General features: G+C 43.5%; 1 protein-coding gene across 2 annotated transcripts in view; it reads left to right on the top strand.

The window, feature by feature from the left end:
- Positions 1–25,331, top strand: part of LOC126419619 (EF-hand calcium-binding domain-containing protein 4A-like) — a 759,654-nt gene that overhangs the window by 695,700 nt on the left and 38,623 nt on the right. The gene's annotated exons all lie outside the window — the stretch shown is intronic.

Here is a 25,331-nt window from a genome sequence, read left to right as displayed (position 1 = left end):
TTGCTGTCTGCTCACCCGAGATAACTCGCAGTCACACAGCGTGGAGACGTGTGACGTGTGCTGAGTTCGTGGAGCCGCTCTGGTCGCCCACTTGCTGCTCGTTTGGCAGCCATTGTGTTGGACCGGCCAGCCGGAAGCAGACGGGGTTTCCCCGGCCGCCGTCGTTAACTGCTTCAGGAGGGCCGACAGGGACCGCCACTCCAGCGCCAGACTGGTTCCAGGCCGGTGGCTATTGTTGCACAGTAGGCGCGTCACCTTGGAGCCTTGCTTCGCTGCGTGCTCCAGTTTCAGTTAGCAGGCAAGGTGTTGGAATGCGTGAAACACCCGACGTGTATCAGGGAGTATTGTCGTTTAAATCCAAGAATGGTGACCCTGATGTTTGAGGGTAACGTGAAACAGTTTGCACAGCTGCGCACTGACAGCTCTTGAGGGAAATCTGTGCTCTATACTCGCTCCCTATATTGTTGAGCATGCCGTGATATATATATACTCGACTGGCCATTAAAATTGCTACACCACGAAGATGACGTGCTACAGACGCGAAATTTAACCGACAGGAAGAAGATGCTGTGATATGCAAATGATAAGCTTTTCAGAGCATTCACACAAGGTTGGCGCCGGTGGCGACACCTACAACGTGCTGACATGAGGAATGTTGCCAACCGATTTCTCATACACCAACAGCAGTTGACCGGCGTTGCCTGGTGAAACGTTGATGTGATGCCTCGTGTAAGGAGGAGAAATGCGTACCATCTCGTTTCCAACTTTGATAAAGGTCAGATTGTAGCCTATCGCGGTTGCGGTTTATAATAACGCGACATTGCTGCTCGCGTTGGTCGAGATCAAATGACTGTTAGCAGAATGTGGAATCGGTGGGTTCAGGAGGGTAATACGGAATGCCGTGCTGGATCCCAACGGCCTCGTATCACTAGCAGTCGAGATGGCAGGCATCTTATCCGCATGGTTGTAACGGATCGTGCAGCCACGTCTCGATCCCTGAGTCAACAGATGTGGACGTTTGTAAGACAACAACCATCTGCACGAACAGTCCGACGACGTTTGCAGCAGCATGGACTATCAGCTCGGAGACCACGGCTGCGGTTACCCTTGAAGCTGCATCATAGACAGGAGCGCCCAACGACGAACCTGGGTGCACGAATGGCAACACGTCATTTTTTTTCGGATGAATCCAGGTTCTGTTTACAGCATCATGATGTTCGCATCCGTGTTTGGCGACATCGCGGTGAACTCACATTGGAAGCGTGTATTCGTCATCGCCATAGTGGTGTATCACCAGGTGTGATGGTATGGGGTGCTGTTTGTTGTTAGACGTCTCGATCTCCTCCTGTTCGCATTGACGGCACTTTGAACAGTGGACGTTACATTTCAGACCTGTTACGACCCGTGGCTCTACCCTTCATTCGATCCCTGCGAAACCCTACGTTTCAGCAGGATAATGCACGACCGCATGTTGCCGGTCCTGTGCGGGCCTTTCTGGATACAGAACATGTTCGACTGCTGCCCTGGCCAGCACATTCTCCAGATCTCTCACCAACTGAAAACGTCTGGTCAATGGTGGCTGAGCAACTGACTCGTCACAATACGCCAGTCACTACTCTTGATGAACTGTGGTATCGTGTTGAAGCTGCGTGGGCAGCTGTACTTGTACACGCCATCCAAGCTCTGTTTGACGCAATGCCCAGGCGTATCGAGGCCGTTATTACGGCGAGAGGTGGTTGTTCTGGGTATTGATTTCTCAGGATCTATGCACCCAAATTGCGTGAAAATGTAATCACATGTCAGTTCTAGTATAATATTTTTGTCCAATGAATACCGGTTTATCATCTGCATTTCGTCTTGGTGTAGCAATTTTAATGGCCAGTTGTGTAATATATACCCTGTTAATGTGTGTGTTGTTGAATGGACTGTGAATGTATTTATATTTTATTTTTAATTTGATTTTGGTTTCACTGCAATGATATGCGAAGGCACGGATCGTTCTTACATTTTACTGACACAAAAATGTAGCATGGGATCCTGTATCATTATTGAAGTTACTTAGAGGAGTGGTCGGTTTCCTGACCGATTAAAGTACTCGGTAGTGAAGCCACTTTATAAAAAGGGAGTCAGGGATAATGTTGACAATTATAGACCTATTTCTATGCCATCGGTGTTTGCTAAAGTTATCGAGAGGGTTGTATATACAAGGTTACTGCAGCATTTAAATTCACATAATTTGCTGTCAAATGTACAGTTTGGTTTTAGAAATGGCTTAACAACTGAAAATGCTATAGTCTCTTTTCTGTGTGAGGTTTTGGACGGATTAAATAAAAGGTTGCGAACGTTAGGTGTTTTCTTTGATTTAACGAAGGCTTTTGACTGTGTTGACCACAAAATATTACTGCAGAAGTTGGAACATTATGGAGTAAGGGGAGTAGCTTACAATTGGTTCGCCTCCTACTTTAAGAACAGAAAGCAGACGGTAATTCTCCGCAATATTGAGAGTGGTAATGATGTTCAGTCCCAATGGGGCACTGTTAAATGGGGCGTTCCTCAAGGGTCGGTGCTGGGGCCACTGCTGTTTCTTATTAATGTAAATGATATGCCTTCTAGTATTACAGGTGATTCAAAAATATTTCTGTTTGCTGATGACACCACCTTGGTAGTGAAGGATCTTGTGTGTAATATTGAAACATTATCAAATAATGTTGTTCATGATATAAGTTCGTGGCTTGTGGAAAATAATTTGATGCTAAATCACAGTAAGACTCAGTTTTTACAGTTTCTAACCCACAATTCAACGAGAACTGACATTTTAATCAGACAGAATGGGCATGTTATAAGCGAGACGGAACAGTTCAAGTTCCTAGGCGTACGGATAGATAGTAAGCTGTTGTGGAAAGCCCATGTTCAGGATCTTGTTCAGAAACTAAATGCCGCTTTATTTACTATTAGAACAGTATCTGAAATAAGTGACAGTTCAACACGAAAAGTAGTATACTTCGCATATTTTCATACGCTTATGTCATATGGTACTATTTTTTGGGGTAATTCTTCTGATTCAAAAAGGGTATTTTTGGCTCAAAAACGGGCTGTTCGAGCTATGTATGATGTAAGTTCGAAAACCTCTTGTCGACCCCTATTCAATAGTCTGGGAATTTTGACATTGCCCTCACAGTATGTATTTTCTTTAATGTCGTTTGTTGTTAGCAATATTGGCTTATTCCCAAGAGTTAGCAGCTTTCACTCAGTTAATACTAGGCAGAAATCAAATCTGCATGTGGAATGCACTTCCTTGACTCTAGTGCAGAAAGCAGTGCACTATTCTGCTGCATCCATTTTCAATAAGCTACCACAAGAACTCAAAAATCTTAGCAGTAGCCCAAACACTTTTAAGTCTAAACTGAAGAGTTTCCTCATGGCTCACTCCTTCTATTCTGTCGAGGAGCTCCTGGAAGAGCTAAAAAATTAAGCAAATTCCAGTGTTACATTATTGATTTTCTTTATTTAAACTAACGACTTGTCGCCTGAATATGTTTCTTATATTTCATTTTATCTGTTTCTACAATCGTGTTATAATTTCATGTATTGACTCGTTCCATGACCATGGAGACTTCTCCTAAATGTGGTCCCACGGAACGATAAATAAATAAATAAAAATAAATAAATAAATAGACGAATCCGTGCTCAAAAACAGTTAATCATTATAGGCTATATACACACTAAAAAAGTATTTCACCATTTTCAGTACGTAAGGAGCTACGTGTGATTTAATTACGTCTTAGTGCAAGCCAAGTCTGTGTCGTATTGCAAGTAACATAAATCGTCTAAATAAATCGTTAAGTACTTGGAAAATGTCAGTTTGCTATAGATCATGGAGGAAATAAGTAATGTCGTCTGTCTCCAGCGTCGCCTGTGGAAAGAACGGGATAATAATTACAATAATTTGAAATTGCCGCTTAAAGGCGACCAATTGCCGCCGTCCAGCGATGTTCAGCTTGCTGCCGGCGCGGCGTCTGAAATTATTTTAAAAATGATGGGACAGGCAAACGGGATATGTGGTGCAGGTTACAGTTAAAATTAACAACAGCATATATTGGAGCTCACTGCTCAAATAATAAAATATGAACACACACCATTATGTAGATTGCGCGCAATGTCGTCCTATGCGAACAAGACAAAGCAAGACAGAGTCTGGCTCTTTTTGTTTCACGCCGATGCCAAAAAGACCAAAGATAATACGAGGTGTTCAAAAAGCCTCTCCGCGGTGCTATATTTCTGTTAGCTGCGCGTGCCGTATGCGGCAGTGAATATACCGAATTGAAACTCAGTGAAATACAAGTTATTAATTTATTGAATATTCACTTTTAGTTACAAATTTTCACACTACATGTTGAAATTTGCCCCCCCCCCCCCCCACCCCCGTTGTTGAATACACAGTTCAATTCGTCTAATCACGTTTCCAAACACAAGCTGTAACATTTCTTCTGTAACAGAAGCAGTGAAAGTGGATATTGCAGTTTCCAATTCATCGGTGAATTTTGGACGGTTTTTATTCACAGTTGCTTTCGCTGCAACCCAGAAGAAAAAGTCAGGTGGTGTTAGGTCAGGCGATCGTGGAGACCAAAGTCCCTGTGAAATTATGTGATCACCAAAAACATCAGCAAAAATGGTTCAAATGGCTCTGAGCACTATGGGACTTAACATCTGAGGTCATCAGTCCCCTAGACTTAGAACTACTTAAACTTAACTAACCTACGGACATCACACACACACACCCATGCCCGAGGCAGGATTCGAACCTGTGACCGTAGCAGCAACGCGGTTCCGGACTGAAGCGCCTAGAACTGCACGGCCACAACGGCCGGCAACACATCAGTAAGCAGTGGCATTGAAACGCGAGCTGTATGCGTGCTTGCGCCATCTTGTTGAAAATAACCGTTTAGTATTTCACTTAACACAAGTTCTCCTATGGATGGCTACAGAATATCACTGGGAGGGTCCACTTGAAGGGAAGTAACCCAGGCAGCCGAAAAATCATACGGCACGCGCGGCTAACAATCATATGGCACAGCGTAGAGACTTTTTGAACACCCCGTAATAATACTTATGTTAAAGATTATAGTTTTTCTGTATGACCACATTATTCCTTGACTTTAAAGATTATAGTTTTTCTGTATGACCACATTATTCCTTGACTTTCAGTAGAGAGTCTTTTACATATGACAAATATAATTGCTTAATATCGTGCAAAAATAGTTAAGAAATTATAGTTTTCCTAATCTGGGCCATGGGACGCCATAAGCATTGCCACATAGCGGGCAGGAATGTACACACATCGGTCTGCTACTAAACTGATAGTGGGCTCTTGTACTTTCTGTTTGCAGCGTGAGCCGGAAATAATAGGAACGCCGGCCTCTGTGGCCGAGCGGTTCTAGGCGCTTCAGTCCGGAACCGCGCTGCCGCTTCGGTCGCAGGTTCGAATCCTGCCTCAGGCATGGATGTGTGTGATATCCTTAGGTTAGGTTTCAGTAATTCTATGTCTAGGGACTGATGACCTCAGATGTTAAGTCCCATTGTACACAGAGCCATTTGCACCATTTGAATAATAGGAAGATCAACAAGGATACTTCTTCGCGCTGACTTATGACAGACGATCAAATTTATAATGTCATCATGTGACCAGATGTGGAACACGAGGTGTAGTTACGAAGCTTTATCGGCCCGAAAAAATCAAGCTACAACCTTCAACTTGAAAATGATGCTAGCCGCTCTCCACATACTCATCCTTTAACGCGACACACTTATACAATGAGCCACTACAAATATTTGGGAAATATAAATACTTGGGAATTACATTAGAGGCATCAGCGGCACCTTTCGGCATGCATATTCAGAAAAGAGCAGCAGCAGGCATAAAAGCCTCGTAGAATATCTTGAACATAACCAGTCTGTGAAAAGCCCAGCGATGACATTACAAAAAGCGGCAGTGGTGCGGGTTATAACGTATGGATTAGGAGCATGTGGAAAAAAAACCATAAGATCGGCGATAGGAAAAGAACAGAAAAAGACAAGATAGTGTTCATGAAAAGGATACTACAAAACGGGAGAAACCACGCCATCCCGACTCATGAAAGAGGCTTATTTCACTGGAGTCATCAGTTTACAACAATGGATATCTTCAACAGGACCATATCAGAAACTAATTAACATCATCGATCGGAAAATGATGGAGACAAACCAAGAGTCCTACAACACATAAGCCAGGCTGGATAACAACTGAGACAAAGAATGTAGGAACCAGAGGCATGTAACAACAATACTGGCAAAATACGAATTTCACATAAAATATGTGCCAACAAAAAATTTCACGAGCATGCAGAAGATTGGAAAGGTATTCTACGTCGGGAAGTATGTAAGAAATACCATATTACATCGTGAGCGAAGAGAATGAAAACTTAGCCAAAACTGAAACTTGTAAGGCTTGTATAAACTTGTATAGTAATGTTCAGTCTGAACGTATTTCTCTCGTTAATAACAATGCGACACATTTTCCCCAACGACAGATGACGTGACGGACACAGTAGTTCGTTTTTGCTGCTCAATAGAGATTCCACCCCGTCGCCATTCTGGAAATGCCTGTCACGCACCAGTTTATTCGTCCTAGGAAACCAGAAGTCGCTGGGATCAGGAGACGAAGAGGCAAAATTTGATAGCCCAAAGGCAGCAGCATGTATGACAGTGCACGGAGCGGAAAGAGCTGGGGTGTTGTTGTGGAACAAAAACACCCATTGGGACATCTTCCTGCAGCGCTTTGTCTTGGTAGACTTCAGTAACTTCGTCAGGAGATTTGGGCAGTGTGATTCTGTGACGTTTTGCCACTTAGGAGCAAAATTTGTTAGCTCCACGCCGTGGCAGTCACAAAACAGAGCATCACCTCGATCGATAATGGTTGGGTCTTTGCATTTCTCGGCTGCTTGGCTTGCTCCTTTGTCTTCGAGTCACAGAGAAACAGCCAGCACCCGTCCACGGTGATTGGGTGGCTACAGAATTAATCTGGTTGCAGGTCATGACTGGTAATTAGATAGCACAGTCGGTAGAGCACTTGCCCACGATAGACAAACGTCCCAGGTTCGATCCCAGTCCGGCATACAGTTTTAACCTGAAGCGAAGTTTCAAGTGCACCCATATGTAGTTGGTTCTGCAGATCTGCTATATGTGTGTACTATGTTGTACATTATATGTACTCTGCGTACAGCAATGGAAGAACCGACACGTGTTACGTGCCTGCTAAGCTAACACTACTCAGATGCCATCACTCACTACAGATATGGCATATGCCTTCTTCATGTGTAAAGTGCACCAAGTTTTGTCTTACAGGAAACCAACACTTACATAATATTACAGCCGTGTGACTGGTATCATGCAGTCCATCACAACTTCCTCTCTTACGACAACTTCTTCATCTCAGAGTAGGACTTACACCCAGCGTCCTCGATTATTTGTTGGATATATTCCAATCTACAGCTTCCATTCTCTACAGCTCCCATAGGTACTATGGCGGTTATGCCCTGATGTCTTAACATATGTGCTATCATCCAGTCCCTTCTTCTTGTGAATGTTTTCCACATATTTCTATACTACTTGATTCTGCGAAGAACCTCCTCGCTTCTTATCAATGCATTTGATGTTCAGCATTATTCTGTAACTCCTTCACAGGTCAAACGCATCGATTCTCTTCATCTCCTCCCTCCCTCCCCTCCCTGTCCACAACTCACTTCCATAGGATATTGTGCTCCAGACATCTATTCTCAGAAATTTCTTCCTCAGAATGAGGCCAGTGTTTGCTACTATTAGATTTCTTTGCCTATCCTATTCTGCATTTTTTGCCCTCCTTGCTTCGTCCTTCATATGTCATTTTGCTGTCAAGATAGCAGAACACCTTCACTCCGTCTACTCCATTGTCTCCATTTACGACGACAATTTTATCACTAACCTCATTCCTACTACTCCATATCACTTTTATCTTTCTTCGATTTACATATTCTCTGCTCGTCTTACTATTCATTAAGTATGTCTTGTAATTCTTTCTCACATCGTTTGACGACAGTAATGCCATCAGCGAGTCTTATCGGTGATATTCTTTCACCCTGAACCTACCTGTTATTTCCGTTATTGCTTCTTCAATATACAGACTGAACTTAGGGGAGAAAGGCAGTATCCTTCTCTTACGCCCTTTTTAATCTGATCATTGCGCGCTTTGTCTGCCATTCTTATTGATCCTTCTTGGTTCTTATAGATATTGTATGTTACCTGTCTTTCTGTATAACTTGTCTAAGAATTTAGAACATCTTACACCATTATACTTTGTTGAACCTTTTTCTATGTCTATAGATCCTATGACTATGTCTTGATTTTTCTTCAGTGTTGTTACCATTGCCCGGCACAACGTCAGCTCTTTCTGTCTGGTGCTTTTACCTTAACTAAAACAAACTGATCGTCCTCTAACGGATCCTCAGTTTTCTTTTCTATGCCTTTCGTAATACAAGAAATTAGACAATGACGAAGATTCGTCGCTAAAAGCACTCTGCGCATTCCCAAAACCGAAAACATCGTTTGACTATGATCCATTTAACAAATATGTGTTAAACGCCATGCTGTTTAGCTGTGCGTTTTGTACTTAATGCACTTCGAATTTTCATTCCGAAATTTGCAGTCGATTATTGTGCTTGCTATGAAAGTTACCAGCAAAACACACTATACGGGGTGGTCCATTGATAGTGACCGGGCCAAATATCTCACGAAATAAACGTCAAACGAAAAAACTACAAAGAACGAAACTCGTCTAGCCATAGGTCAAACGGATATCACGTGCGTTTTCTTAAATAGGAACCCCCATTTTTTATTACATATTCGTGTAGTACGCAAAGAAATACGAATGTTTTAGTTGGACCACTTTTATCGCTTTGTGATATATGAAGCTGTAATAGTCACAAACGTATAAGTACGTGGTATCACGTAACATTCCGTCAGTGCGGACGGTGTTTGCTTCGTGATTCATTACCCGTGTTAAAATGGACCGTTTACCAACTGCGGAAAAGGTCGATATCGTGTTGATGTATGGTTATTGTGATCAAAATGCCCAACGGGTGTGTGCTATGTATGCTGCTCGGTATCCTGGACGACATTATCCAAATGTCCAGACCGTTCGCCGGATAGTTACGTTATTTAAGGAAACAGGAAGTGTTCAGCCACATGTGAAGCGTCAACCACGACCTGCAACAAATGATGATACCCAAGTAGGTGTTTTAGCTGCTGTCGCGGCTAATCCGCACATCAGTAGAAGACAAATTGCACGAGAATCGGGAATCTCAAAAACGTCGGTGTTGAGAATGCTACATCAACATCGATTGCACCCGTACCATATTTCTATGCACCAGGAATTGCATGGCGACGACTTTGAACGTCGGGTACAGTTCTGCCACTGGGCACAAAAGAAATTACGGGACGATTACAGATTTTTTGCACGCGTTCTTATTAGCAACGAAGCGTCATTCACCAACAGCAGTAACGTAAACCGGCATAATATGCGCTACTGGGCAACGGAAAATTCATGATGGCTGCGACAAGTGGAACACCAGTGACCTTGGCGGGTTAATGTATGGTACGGCATTATGGGAGGAAGGATAGTTGGCCCCATTTTATGGATGGCAATCTAAATGATGCAATGTATGCTGATTTTCTATGTAATGTTCTACCGATGTTACTACAAGATGTTTCACTGCATGACAGAATGGCGATGTACTTCCCACATGATGTATGTCCGGCACATAGCTCGTGTGCGGTTGAAGCGGTATTGAATAGCATATTTCATGACAGGTGGATTGGTCGTCGAAGCACGTTCACCGGATCTGACGTCCCCGGATTTCTTTCTGTGGGGAAAGTTGAAGGATATTTGCTATCGTGATCCACCGACAACGCATGACAACATGCGTCAGCGCATTGTCAATTCATGTGCGATCATTACGGAAGGCGAACTACTCGCTATTGAGAGGGATGTCATTACACGTATTGCCAAATGCATAGAGGTTGACGGACATCATTTTGAGCATTTGTTGCATTAATGTGGTATTTACAGGTAATCACGCTGTAACAGCATGCGTTCTCAGAAATGATAAGTTCACAAAGGCACATGTATCACATGGGAACAACCGAAATAAAATGTTCGAACGTACCTACGTTCTGTACTTTAATTTAAAAAAACGTACATGTTAGCAACAGTTCGTCTAAAATTGTGAGCCATATGTTTGTGACTATTACAGCGCCATCTATCACAAACTGGAAAAAGTGGTCCAAGTAAAACATTCGTATTTCTTTACGTACTAGACGAATATGTAAAAAAAATGGGGGTTCCTCTTCTAAAAAAAAAACGCAGTTGATATCCGTTTGACCTATGGCAGCGCCATCTAGCGGGCCAACCATAGCGCCATCTGGTTTCCCCCTTCAAGCTAGACAAGTTTCGTTCTTTGTAGTTTTTTCGTTTGACGCTTATTTCGTGAGGTATTATCCCGGTCACGATCAATGGACAACCCTGTATATAGATAATAATTACTGCTTCCACACCTCGCTGTCGCGCTTGTCCTACGTCTGCAGTGAAGTCGTTGAGTAAAGTCCCCCTACAATTAAATCCTTATTGTCGCCTTTAATGTACGACTGCCTGAAGTAGTCGCAACGGCGATAGTATATCCCTACTATAACACTGGAGACAGTCGACATCTATTTAGTGCGCCCGCAAGTAACCGGAAGCCTCGCTGTCAAACTTGGTTCATTACGAACGTTCCACAATTTGCCGCATCACGGAACAGCCTTTACTTGCGGAAACATCTGCACTCCACGACGGGAAACAGCCGCTTAAACGACATATTAAGAGGCCCTTTGTACTTGGGCGCTATTAGCACGCCGGCGCTACAACTCCGCAGGGCGCACCTCGCTGCGTAAACCAGGAGCTAGCCGTAATTAGAAAACTTGCCGCGGTGCGGCAGTGGCGCTGCCGTCGCGGTCCCCCTGTTCCCGGTGGCCGCCTTTGGTCGGAGTCGTTTGGCTCGCATTTTTGTCTCCGCGAGGGACCAGGCCTGAGCAACTGTCTGTGTAAAACCAGCGACGTGGCTTAGGGTTTGGACACACGACCTCCAACCACTACCCTTATTCAAAACGCCGACGAACTAACACTATATAGAAAATGGCAGAGCTAAACGCCACTTTCACTAGGCTTTGTTCTACTGAAGGTGGTATGCCATTGCCTTCCTTCGAGCTAGTCTATTATAGGTTCAAATGTATGTGAAATCTTACGGGACTTAACTGGTAAGTTCGTCAGTCCCTAAGCTTACACACTACTTAACCTAAATTATCCTAAGGACAAACACACACACACTGTAACACCTCGGTTCAGTTTACAGTGATAAAAGCTACAGAAAGAATTAAAATTAAGAATAGAATTTTTAGAGGGGAAAATAGTGTACAATCAGAGTTCGGTGATTGCAGATCAAAATTATAGTATATCAGCAAGTAGTTTAGCGTCTAAGTACAGCAAAGCCACGGAAGCTTCGCCATGGAGAAGGCAGGCACGTTAAACTCTTGTGATGAAAAACCTATAAAAAGGCCTGATCGTCATTATTGCCGCTTTTTTTCCTTGATTGTTTCGTTAAAGGGCGGCGAACCCGTATCAGTCAGCGAGACAGTAATTAGATTGGACTTTATCGTGTTAAGATTCACGATAAACTGTTAGAATATTACGGAGATTAAAAGTGATGTCGTGTACGATCTCTGACTGTTGGTAGCAACGGAGTATTAAGGGGATTTTAGGACTTTAGTGCTACATTTGAACTTTACGGACATATAGACGACAGAAACTCAAATTATCTGATGATACGAGTGAATTCAGAGGTACCGGTATTCAGATGTTGACGTGTGGGCTTTTGAAAGTGTCGTGTGCCGTTAGTTGCGAATCCGGACGTAGGGCGCGGGCATATCGGCATTTGCGGACTATTCCTCCAGGCTAGGAACCTTTTAAATAGACCATCATCCATCACCATCTTAATCCTTGAATATAGAGTGAAAGTGAAATTCAAGAGTGTTGTACTTATTTCATTTACCTAGTACTAATCAGTGAAGGTTTCACGGAACCAAAGCTATTCAGCAGTAAGTCAGCACCATCTAGCGGAAAGCGTAGGCATTAACTGACACGCTAACTGAAGTGAACGTTTACGTGTTTTACGGACTGCTTAATATGAACTTTTGTGACTCTTTGACGTCCCCACTCCCTCCTAAAGGTGGCGCAGGCTGTCTTAATCATAAAAGGGGAGAGTTTCAGCCGGGAAAATTGCTAAATAAAAGCGATATTTACAAGACTCCCAGTAATAGCAAAACACAAGGCCCGCACCTCATCGGAGAGTCGTCGCTGTCACGTCGGGAAGTAAAGCCGGAAAACCTACCGACGATACGTATCTACGAGCAGACGTCGACGTGGAGTACCTAAAAAGGGAACCACAAGAGAGTTGGGGATGCTTCAACACCCATGCCCGAGGGAGGACTCGAACCTCCGCCGGGGCCAGCCGCACAGTCCATGACTGCAGCGCCTCAGACCGCTCGGCTAATCACGCGCGGCTAGTCTATTATAGGAGGACCTATAGCGTAAAGTGGTATCCGAACCACGGTGCAACGCGTCATTGTCCAAATTAACAAACACAGCGAAGGTGGAGAATGTATAACAATCCCCAGAGCGACCGGTGACAGAACCTCAGTTTTTGGATTCCAAGTTTGGCACTGTAGCACATACTCACACACACGGATAAGCCACATTAACAGCTTGTAGATCCACATTTGGAACGTAGTAGGCAGCGTTTCTGCTGATAAATTTCTCCTCACACCCCTCCAGCACAATTCTGGTCTTGTGACAGGGACAGGTACACTGCTGGATGGTGCCATCACCTCAGGAAACAAATAAAGCGGGAAGCGACGCTTGTATTTTAACAAGAGACATGATGTTCAGATAACTAACGGGAATGCATCCGATGGCCGCAGTCGACAACCGCCGATATTTCGACAGGTGTTCACCCTGCTATTATCGAGGCATAACTGCAGCAAGTAAGCGCTGTGAAAGTGAATTTAATATCTCAGTTTTCAGAGAAACTCCTGCACAGATAACAATTACACACTGTAAACACTTGCGCCATCGCAAAGCAAAGATGACAGACAACAGAAATTAACGTTAGTGAAATTAATAATCACCCGGTGAGGTATCATTAACTCTGTCCTTCCGTTTTTCGACAAAGGAGATCAGGATTCCACGCAGATTTTAAACAAAAACCTCCGTTTCTGTTTACAAGGTGACTTGCTAGTTTGATTTCAACGGCTTCCTTCATACGGCTATCCCAGTAGCTGGAAGTGCATGCCAGAATCTCTGTGTTGTTATGTTCCACAAGATGACCGGTGCCGATCCCCTACCTCCTCCTTTTCCTCCAACATCCTCGCATCCTTTATACTCTCCACTGGCTTGATCCACCCAGCCTCTGGTTTCCTCCTTCCTCTACACCTCACGCCCGTTGCCCGCCTCTATCGCTGTATCCCTCCCTCTTCCCACCTCCACACCCGCCATCTCGTTCATCAGGGCAATTTCCAGCACCTCCTCCTCATGGATGTTGAACTTCGCCATGACATCTACCCTTCCTTCCAACTGTAACCTGGCCTTGTTCCATCCCCTCCCCTCCCCAGGGCCCCCCTTTTCCTCTCCCCTCCTTCTCCCAGAGCATATTTTCCTCTCCCACCCCCGAGCCCTTGCACCCCCTCCTCAACTGCGTCCCTCCCACGTCCTTCCCTCCCCAGCCGTCTTCGTCGCGCCCCCACCTGTCTCCCCCCCCTCTATCCCCCCTCCCTCCCTTCTTCCCTCCTCCCTCATCACCATGGCCCTGGCAGATCCTCTGTTTTGCTCATCATCATCAGTGTGCTACGTCAGTGCTGTGTTTGCTGCTGTTCTCCTGTGCGTCCAGAGCTGTGGTTTTAATATTGTGCTGGACCTGTATGTAGTATTACTGTCAGTGATCGTTATGTGCTACGCTGTTCATCGATACTTTTGTGCTGCAGCCATACTTCGCCGTGTGTTCTTTTAATTGCCCCAGTGTCTGGTTTTTTGTGCTCACTACTTTTTAAGGTTTTTGTCTCCATTTTACGGTCGCCCCCTTTTTGTCTGTTCTCGTCCATTATGTTCCCCATTTTTATGTTGTTGTCCGCCATATTTTCTACTTTGTAATTTTAAAACGTCTTCTCTTGTACCATTATTGTCTTTTGGATGAAGAGCAGCGCACATGCTGCTGCCAGCCCGCCCCAGATGGGGAACTGAAATTCAATACATTCATTCATCCATCATTCCTCATCGTTTAAGACTGATTATGCCTTTCAGCGTTCAGTCTGGAGCATAGTCCCCCTTATAAAATTCCTCCATGATCCCCTATTCAGTGCTAACATTGGTGCCTCTTCTGATGTTAAGCCTATTACTTCAAAATCATTCTTAACCGAATCCAGGTACCTTCTCCTTGGTCTACCCCGACTCCTCCTACCCTCTACTGCTGAACCCATGAGTCTCTTGGGTAACCTTGCTTCTCCCATGCGTGTAACATGACCCCACCATCTAAGCCTGTTCGCCTTGACTGCTACATCTATAGAGTTCACTCCCAGTTTTTCTTTGAATTCCTCATTGTGGACACCCTCCTGCCGTTGTTCCCATCTACTAGTACCTGCAATCATCCTAGCTACTTTCATATCCGTAACCTCAAACTTATTGATAAAGGTAACCTGTATCCACCCAGCTTTCGCTCCCATACAACAAAGTTGGTCGAAAGATTGAACGGTGCACAGATAACTTAGTCTTGGTACTGACTTCCTTCTTGCAGAAGAGAGCAGATCGTAGCTGAGCGCTCACTGCATTAGCTTTGCTACACCTCGCTTCCAGTTCTTTCACTATGTTGCCATCGTGTCAGAATATGCACCCTAAGTACTTGAAACCGTCCACCTGTTCTAACTTTGTTCCTCCTATTTGGCACTCAGTCCGTTTATATCTCTTTCCCACTGTCGTTACTTTCGTTTTGGAGATGCTAATCTTCATACCATAGTCCTTGCATTTCTGATCTAGATCTGAAATATTACTTTGCAAACTTTCAATCGAATCTACCATCACAACTAAGTCATCCGCATATGCGAGACGGCTTACTTTGTGTTCACATATCTTAATCTCACCCAGTCCGTCTATTGTTTTCAACATATGATCCATAAATAATATGAACAACAGTGGAGACAGGTTGCAGCCTTGTCTTACCTCTGAAACTACTCTGAACCATGAACTCAATTTACCGTCAACTCTAACTGCTGCCTGACTATCTATGTAAAGACCTTTAATTGCTTGCAAAAGTTTGCCTCCTATTCCATAATCTCGTAGAACAGACAATAACTTCCTCCTAGGAACCCGGTCATACGCCTTTTCTAGATCTATAAAGCATAGATATAATTCCTTGTTCCACTCGTAACACTTCTCCATTACATGCCGTAAGCTAAAGATCTGGTCCTGACAACCTCTAAGAGGCCTAAACCCACACTGATTTTCATCCAGTTTGTGCTCAACTAATACTCGTAGTTTCCTTTCAACGATACCTGAGAAGATTTTACCCACAACGCTGATTAAAGAGATACCTCTGTAGTTGTTACAATCTTTTCTGTTTCCATGTTTAAAGACTGGTGTGATTACTGCTTCCGTCCAGTCTGATGGAACCTGTCCCGACTCCCACGCCATTTCAATTATCCTGTGTAGCCATTTAAGACCTGACATTCCACCGTATTTGATGAGTTCCGACTTAATTTCAATAGAGGAAAAAAAAAAAAAACAGTGCCAAGACAGTGTTCTGCAATGGCGAATGTGCTAGTCTGTTGTAAGCGTGTGTGGCGCTTACGCTTATTACACCGGCCCTCCCCAGTCCTGATAATGTGACTAATACATGACAAGCTGCAACTGCAAGGAATGCGGTGGACACCCGGCTTACGCAAGCCAGGATCATCGTTTGCGGAATCTAAAAGGACTGATCTCAGATGATGGTCGTCCGCAAAATACGACCAATCCTGTTCGAAATGATCTCTGCATAAGGCAAAAGAAACACGATGACTAGGTGATACGTTTTCATCGATCCAACAAACAATCTCGATTCTCCCAGGTCTGCTGCTGTCGTAATTGACAGTGACGTTGGGTAAACATGGGAACCCGTAGGGGTCGTCTACGGCGGAATCCCATCTTCCGCCACATGGGCTTTGCTTCCTGAAACGTGCCTGTTCCAGCATCGTACTCCGTCACCGGCTATCCTGCTTTACGTAGAGGGGCCGGCCGCGGTGGTCTCGCGGTTCTAGGCGCGCAGTTCGGAACCGTGGGACTGCTACGGTCGCAGGTTCGAATCCTGCCTCGGGCATGGATGTGTGATGTCCTTAGGTTAGTTAGGTTTAAGTAGTTCTAAGTTCTGGGGGACTGATAACCACAGCAGTTGAGTCCCATAGTGCTCAGAGCCATTTGAACCATTTTTTTTACGTAGAGGGAAAACCTTCGACCTCCCATGTTCTGCGAAGAGACAGGACCGTCCCACACCGTGTCACGCACTCGTGTTTCTGTGTCCTTCAACAATTTTCCGCAGATGCTCACGACAGTAGCGTGCAAACAGGTGACAAGCTTCTCCATCTCCGAGATGCTGGCTTACAGACACCGTGTAACCTCCCCCTCACTTATCGGCCTTAATGACAGTGAAAAATTAAACCGGGTGCACCTAATGGAAATTTGGGAAAAGCAATCGTCACCGAAGTTAATCTGTCGGTAAAGAGGGAGGAAAGGGGTACATCTAAATGAAAGGAAAAATGCAAATGAAATTGGTGGAAATTAATTTTGAGAAAAGGGTAAAATTAATAAAGAAAGTAAATGTGCCATCATTACGTTAACAATTAATTGGCGTTAATTAGATATTTGAGATTTGGCGAAAATTACGGTCGCCACTCCTACGGACAACTACTATAATAACTGAAAATGAAATATTAATGCAAATATAATTAGCTCTAAACGCGTGGCAACGGAAAGTTGACACGTGTTGTGTGAAAACTGAATGTTTGTCAGAAGTAATAAATTTCGCTACACTCTGACTTAATTTAGCAAAGAATTAATAAAACCGGAAAATTGAAAGTTAATTTAGTGACTGAAATTAATAGTGAACTTTGTTTCTGAAGCACTACGAAATTCAATAAAACAAGGTTAGTCTTGGGCTACCTCAACAATCACTTCAAAAGCTACTTGAATCTACGCAATTTAGAAATAAGAGATTTAACTTTGAACTTGAATTAAATGATTCTGAACAATTAACAATAGTAAAATTTAGTACGAACCAAGCTGAGCTGCAGTCACAGGTAAGCCAAAATGTGGTAACAAAACTCGCACTTTTAATTTGTGCTTATGTAATCCAAATATTGTAGCCAGCTACGAATACCTTAACTGAACTTTGAAATTAGAGCAGTGAAATCTTTAATCTTGGCGTATGAATTTCAACGACACTCGGGTTCTTCCGGAAAAGGAAGGGACCCTGCTTGGTAATGCAATTGTGACGATGAGCAACAAAGGTTCATGCTAAGTTGCTGTATTTTTGTGATGCAACAGTTTGAAAAGCTGAGGTCTGCCATACAGTTCTAAAACTTTTTGTGCTTTTAGTCTTCCTTGTTGGTTGATTGAAGGTTTGCAGTCGTCGATGGGGGAGGTGGCGACAGTCACTCATTGTCGGCCGTCGCTGTTGCAGAAGCTGGATGTTGGTGCGCCTTCTTCTCGGCACAGTCACCAGGCGAAACGGGCTCTTGATGTGCGCCAGCTAATGCTTCCCGTCCGCGACACCGTGCCAGAAACCATCATAGCAAGTCGAGCGCAATTACATGCTGCCAAACCCCGAAAGCGTGGCAACTCGCGGGAGCGTCACACAACACACCTGCTCCACCGTCCTACTCCAGCCAGACTCTGCTCTGCCCGCGCTCCATGCGGCAGAGTTAACACTCCCAAACATCCTAAACACTTTGGTTCTCCACACGACCTATCGATGTAATCGTTCGATAGCATAGTTTTCGCTAGGCCAGACCCAGCATAAAAATACAAATAATATTTACAAAACAAACCAATTATACATCGACATAAATGCATATATATATATATATATATATATATATATATATATATATATATATATATATTAGAACAATTAAATATATAAAGACACAGAAATGTCATATCTTCAGGTAACAAAATAAGGAAAAGAATTTATAGTACAATAGATGGTGAGAGGCACCCACATGCCTTGCTCATACTGTGGCATCAAGCAGTCAGGCCTGCAAGATGAGTGGTCTGCCAAGCGAGTGAATTCATTCTTATTTATCGAGTAACATGAACTCTAGTACTCACACTTAAGTTACAAGTTATCCTCCTATATGAATAATACACAACGGAAACATGCATCTGACTATCAGTAATTTACAGAACTCTGACTGTACACTACGCACTGGCAATACCACATTTTCTTTTTGTGTTTTATTTAACGGCTTTTGTCAACACTTGGCCACCGCACTGAATATGAATGGCGCACACGTTATAAATTCGGGACATTATGACAACATACAATTCGAAGGAAAAGTCCACCAATCTTTTTTTTTCACTATCTCATTTATTCCGATAAATTCTCTAACCTAAACACACAAATTCTATAACCTACAACAATAACACATGAGAAATTCCACCCAATGGGCATGGCTTTACATTGGTGAATCTCTATATTATGGTCTCGTAATTATTTAACGCTACAGTGCACTTTCTGGATAGGATGGTGGATCTTTTATTATTTCTCACACTTCGACTCTCACAATCATCATCACGAAACAATCCTCCAGACCGAGCGGTACAGAAGGAACAAGCATAACCCACTAATCTTTTGAAACTACCTTGCTACTCTCCCATGCAAACCACACATACCCAAATTACATGACATACATCACACTACAATATGAAATACAAAACACTAAATAGTCACAACACTATCACTTTCAGCTTTCCCACTTCAATTAGTATTTATCCCAGTTTCACACGACACTGCCCCACTTTGTAATTCTACTTTCCTACTATGAACTCTGGAGATATTTGCACGTCTTCCTGTGCAATGCAAGCCAAGTGGCGTTGCTGGATAGACGGCCGACTCACCTTGCTTCTCTCTCAGAGTTTGAATCTAGCGTCACACGGAATCATATCACGCAAAGTAATATTAAGAACATATTCATCACACACGCGAGTCCTCAACTGATACCATGGACGAGTACTTCTCTTTATCCTTTGTCTCATACACAGATTGAGACTCACACAGTACTCACCACGTGGAAGTACTCGTCTCTAATTTCAAGTCCTGCACACGCCATTTCTTAAATATTTCAACTTATGGTACACACGCTATTTCTTAAATATTTCAACTTATGGTACACACGCTATTTCTTAAATATTTCAACTTATTGTACACACGCTAGTAATTCAGCTTAACTTAAGCACACGGAAGTATTTCAACTTATTGCTACACGTGGTTTCATTGTGACCATTGGTCACTTCCGAAGATTACTACAATCCCATTAATATTACCTGCCTGACATTTAATTCTCCCCACAAAAGTTCCTGAAATAGAGAAATTATTATTTCAAACTACTCTTAAATATTCCACATGCATACCATGTCTCCACTCTTTTTTCATTATGAAGCACAACTACAAACAGGTCTTAACAGCACAAGATCCAGCGGCAGAGTGCTGAAACATGGCCGTTCTCTAGGTCCTCTCACACCTCTGTCGAAGTGGGGGAGCACCTTGCTACCGTATTGGTCAGCCACATTTCAGGCGCTCAAAGCTCAGGTAAATTTCATCTCTTTGGTCCCACCAAAGGTGGCCAAAGGATCGTCTCAAAGATGATCATATATTCACATTCACTATCTGCGGTTAGCAGACGACCATACATTCATTCACTTCACAGATCTCACCAAACTGGATGTAGGGATTTACTTTGTGGGAGTGCACATGTGATCAATTAAATAAATAAATTGTCATTCTTTCCCACACTGGTATCCGGCTTCGCTGTATTAATTGAAATTGAGTTATTTTACAAAAAAACAATGTGTTGTTCTGACAAAAATAATGAAGTATATTGTACCTATTTTCAATGTCGGGCGGTACTGTACCCTTTCAATGGAAATAGGAGGGTACGCATTTCCGGCGTTACAACCTGGCCACAACGATCTACCCATTGACAAAGTCTGTTACGTCAGTGGAGTCCTCGTTTGCGGCTGGTATCGTCACTAGAATGATACTTCGTTCGTCTCTACTCCGCTTGTGTATTACCCTAACTGCGTCACGTGCGCCTCCAGGCACGATTCAACTTGCGGTGGACACATCAATGTATAAGTCGAATTTATAGTTTGCACTTGGATAGTACCATCATTGTGTGTCAGATATCCATTGTTAGTTATTTCATGAAAAGGATTTTGGTACAAAAAAAAAAGAAAAAAGATCTTTGTAAGACAATTTGTTCAAATGTGTGTGAATTCCTAAGGGACCAAACTGCTTAGGTCATCGGTCCCTAGACTTACACACTACTTAAACTAACTTAAGAACAACACACACACAAACACCCACCCACCCACCCACCCACCCACACACACACACACACACACACACACACACACACACACACACACACACACACACATGCCCGAGGGAGGATTCGAACTTCCGGCGGAAGGGGCCGCACAGTCCGTGACATGAGGCCTCAAACCGCGCGGCCAATCCGCTCGGCAAGACAATTTGTTTTTTTGTGTCTTAACTAATAGGTTCATGCGTTTAAGTACCTTATTCTTTCTGTTATTAACATTTTTTACACCTTCCACGCCTATTTTGTGCTTAACGTAAACTACTTACGATCTCTGTCAGGAAGTGCGTGATATGTTGGCATAACGGATGATGTTTGCTTCTAAACGAAAACACGCCGTGTAAACCGCATATCCGATACTTCCTAGCAGATTAAACTTGTTCGCTGGAGCGAGACTCGAAGCTCGGGACCTTTGCCTTTCGCGGCAAATACTCTACAGATAAACGCCGCTGAAGAGTGAAAACTGCATTCTGGAAACATCGCCCAGACTGCAGCTAAACCATGTCTCCGCAATATTCTTTCTTCCACAAGTGCTGCTTCCGCAAGTTTGTCAGGAGAACTTCTGTGAAGTTTGGAAGGTAGGAGACGAGGTACTGGTGGAGGTGAAGCTGTGGGGACGGGGCGTGAGCCGTGCTTGGGTAGCTCACTTTGTAGAGGAATTGCCACTGAAAAGCAAAGGTCCCGAGTTCGAGTCTCAGTCCAGCACACAGTTTCAATCTTCCATTAAGTTTCATATCAGCGCTCGCTCCGCTGCAGAGTGATAATTTGCTTCTGGCACATGTCCGAAGATACAACGATTTTGAATGTAGTGTGCAACAGCTTCTTGTGTAAGAGTTAGTGGAATGAATCTTCTCAAAAGTATTTGTAGTTTCGTTCTGATCTCTCTCAACAATGCTAAGTAAGTTACTAGTTTCAGGTAACATAGTGTAATTGAGTCCTTGGTCGCGGGAAAAGAAACCGTGGTGAAACCACGTAAACGTACTTGATTGTACAACATATGACATGTTACGTCAAGGAACGACATTTTATGGTGTGTCCTGTCTCCCTTTCTTCTCCTTTTATGCTGAACACGTTGTAAGTAGGTAGAATATTTTTTCTGACTGTTTTAGTTATAAAGATGATTGCTAGCACAATCCAAACTCGTCACATCATTTTATAACCTCGCGATCTATACGAAGGACATACACTACTGACCATTAAAATTGCTACGCCACGAAGATGACGTGCTACAGACCCGAAATTTAACCGACAGGAGGCAGATGCCGTGATATGCAATGTTAGCTTTTCAGAGCATTCACACAAGGTTGGCGCCGGTGGCGACACCTACAACGTGCTGACATGAGGAAAGTTTCCAGCAAAGAAAATGGCTCTGAGCACTATGGGACTCAACTGCTGAGGTCATTAGTCCCCTAGAACTTAGAACTAGTTAAACCTAACTAACCTAAGGACATCACAAACATCCATGCCCCAGGCAGGATTCGAACCTGCGACCGTAGCGGTCTTGCGGTTCCAGACTGCAGCGCCTTTAACCGCACGGCCACTACGGCCGGCGAAGTTTCCAACAGATTTCTCATACACAAACAGCAGTTGACCAGTGTTGCCTGGTGAAACGTTGTCGTGATGCCTCGTGTAAGGAGGAGAAATGCGTACCATCACGTTTCCGACTTCGATAAAGGTCGGATTGTAGCCTATCGCGATTGCGGTTTATCGTATCGTGACATTGCTGCTCGCGTTGGTCGAGATCCAATGACTGTTAGCAGAATATGGAATCAGTGGTTTCAGGAGGGTAATACGGAACGCCGTGCTGGATCCTAACGGCCTCGTATCACTAGCAGTCGAGATGACAGGCATCTTATCCGCATGGCTGTCACGGATCGTGCAGTCACGTCGCGATCCCTGAGTCAACAAATGGGGACGTTTGCAAGACAATAACCATCTGCACGAACAGTTCGACGACGTTTGCAGCAGCGTGGACTATCAGCTCGGAGTCCATGGCTGCGGTTATCCTTGACGCTGCATCAAAGACAGGAACGCCTGCGATGGTGTACTCAACGACGAACGTGGGTGCACGAATGGCAAAACGTAATTTTTTCGGATGAATGCAGGCTCTGTCTCGGTCACCTCTTGTTCGCAGTGACGGCACTTTGAACAGTGGACGTTACATTTCAGATGTGTTACGACCCGTGGCTCTACCCTTCATTAGATCCCTGTGAAACCCTACATTTCAGCAGGATAATGCACGGCCGCATGTTGCAGGTCCTGTACAGGGCTTTCTGGATACAGAAAATGTTCAACTGCTGCCCTGGCCAGCACATTCTCCAGATCTCTCACCAATTGAAAACGTCCGGACAATGGTGTCCGAGCAACTGGCTCGTCACAATACGCCAGTCACTACTCTTGATGCACTGTGGTATCGTGTTGAAGCTGGATGGGCAGCTGTACCTGTTCACGCCATCCAAGCTCTTTGGACTCATTGCCCAGGCGTATCAAGGCCGTTATTACCGCCAGAGGTGGTTGTTCTGGGTACTGATTTCTCAGGATCTATGCACCAAAATTGCGTGAAAATGTAATGACATGTCAGTTCTAGTATAATATATTTGTCCAATGAATACCCGTTTATCATCTGCATTTCTTATTGGTGTAGCAGTTTTAATTTCCGGTACTGTATTAAACGTTGAGATAGCTTTTCCACGTTCTTCACCGTGACAACATGTATAAAAATAGGATTAAATAGTTAAATGGTTAACTGTACCATCGCAATAAATATATTTGCTAATGAAATTCGTCACAAATTAGCCATTACAATTTGAGAACTGTAGTGATGTCCATACATGCAACACTAGAGTGAAAAAATGACTATTGTCTACATTAAAGTTGGCAGTAACTCAGATAGGAGTTTAATATCCAACAACAAAATTTTTTGATGATTGGTTCAATAATGTGAAAAGTCTGACAGCAAAGAAAATTTTAAATTTAACTTTAAATCCTGGTAAACTCCTTCTATCCCATGGTCGAATTTTTATTTAAAATCGTTAACCGGAAAAGAAATTGATTTTTAAGACCATAAGTAGGAGTAAAAATAATGTGTTCAGTCATGTTAACGCCAATCTCAGATACATGTTCTATAAACTGGCTCGTTCCACATCATTTCGATGAAAGAACAGTTCAGATAATCTATGGGGAACGTATTTAAGTACCGATAAGTACACAAGATCGGCATAAGACCACAGAACATGATATTATAATTTCACGGAACAACCCTCGTAGACGCAGATGCAGATCCCCTTAGAAGACCGCCTCCGCGTGGTCGTTCGTGTACTGCGGGCTGCCCCACGTGGAGCTTGTAGGCGCAGACGGTGTCAGCCAAGAACTGGCCATGCGTAGCTTCTTCGGGGCGTCTTGGAAACACAAGTAAATTCGGCACTACGACACAACAGGTACGACTGCAAATGAGGGCGTTTCCTTGTAAGCGGATGTTGAATTTTGAGAAGCAACGGTAGAGTCCGGAGTCCTCAACAGTAATATAATACGGCAGCTGCTATTCACCATATGCGAAATGTAGTATTAAAAACCTCGCAGTCCACTTCCACTTCCTTAATGAGGTGTGCCACTTTCCTTTGGCTCTTTTAGCGGTATTCTACGGTACAAACAAAAATTTGATTACACTAATTGATTTTTTCGAGGTGATGGTTAAAAATGAGAAAGGAGAAAGACTAAGTTCTGCAGTAAATTTCAGCTATAGGTAATAATGGCGAGTAGCTATTCGAAAATCACAAGAGGAGGAAATACAAATGAAAAAAGCCTGCAGACACGGGATGATACCAGCTAGATTGCATTTTGGTCAGAAAGAGATTCCGAAATCCGGTATGAACTTTCAGGCGTAACCAGGAGCAGATAGAGACTCACATCACTATTTAGTAATGGCAAAGAGTAGACTGAAGTTTAAGAGAATGCTCCGGAAGGATCACTGTGGAGAGAAGTGGGATACGGAAGTACTGTAAAATGTAAGGTGCCTCTGACGTTCTCTGAGGCTACAGATACTACGGTAATGAATAACGCTATAGGCAAGTCTGGTGAACAGGTATGGACATCTCTAAAATCGCCAGTTACAGAATCTCGGTATACAAATATAGATAAAAAGAAGGTAACTGCCAAGAAGCCTTGGTCAGCAGTTGATTAGTGGAAGAATATAGCTCAAAACTGTTCACGGAAGGAAAGGACTACAACAATATAAGGAATGAAATACATAGGAATTGCAGGTAAGCCAATGTGCAGTGACTGCAGGAAAAAGACGAAGAATTCGAGAAAGAAACTGTCTTCGGAAGTACAGATTCAGCGTATAGGGAAGTCAAAACAGTCTGTGGTTAAATTTTAAACAGAACCGTGAACATGAAGAGTGGAAGGGAAATTCGCAAAAGTGAGAGTGCGTAGTTGAAAAGGGTACAATGAAGGACTCTACGAGGTGAGGGAAGTTATAGAACAACAAATGAGTCGTTATGGAAAGTAGGGGTTTAGTTATTACAGTCGGTCTTCGAAATTTCTACTATCAT

This window comes from Schistocerca serialis, chromosome 1 (genome assembly GCF_023864345.2).
Source record: "Schistocerca serialis cubense isolate TAMUIC-IGC-003099 chromosome 1, iqSchSeri2.2, whole genome shotgun sequence".
Taxonomy (NCBI): domain Eukaryota; kingdom Metazoa; phylum Arthropoda; class Insecta; order Orthoptera; family Acrididae; genus Schistocerca; species Schistocerca serialis.
This window is presented reverse-complemented; position numbering and strand designations above follow the sequence as displayed.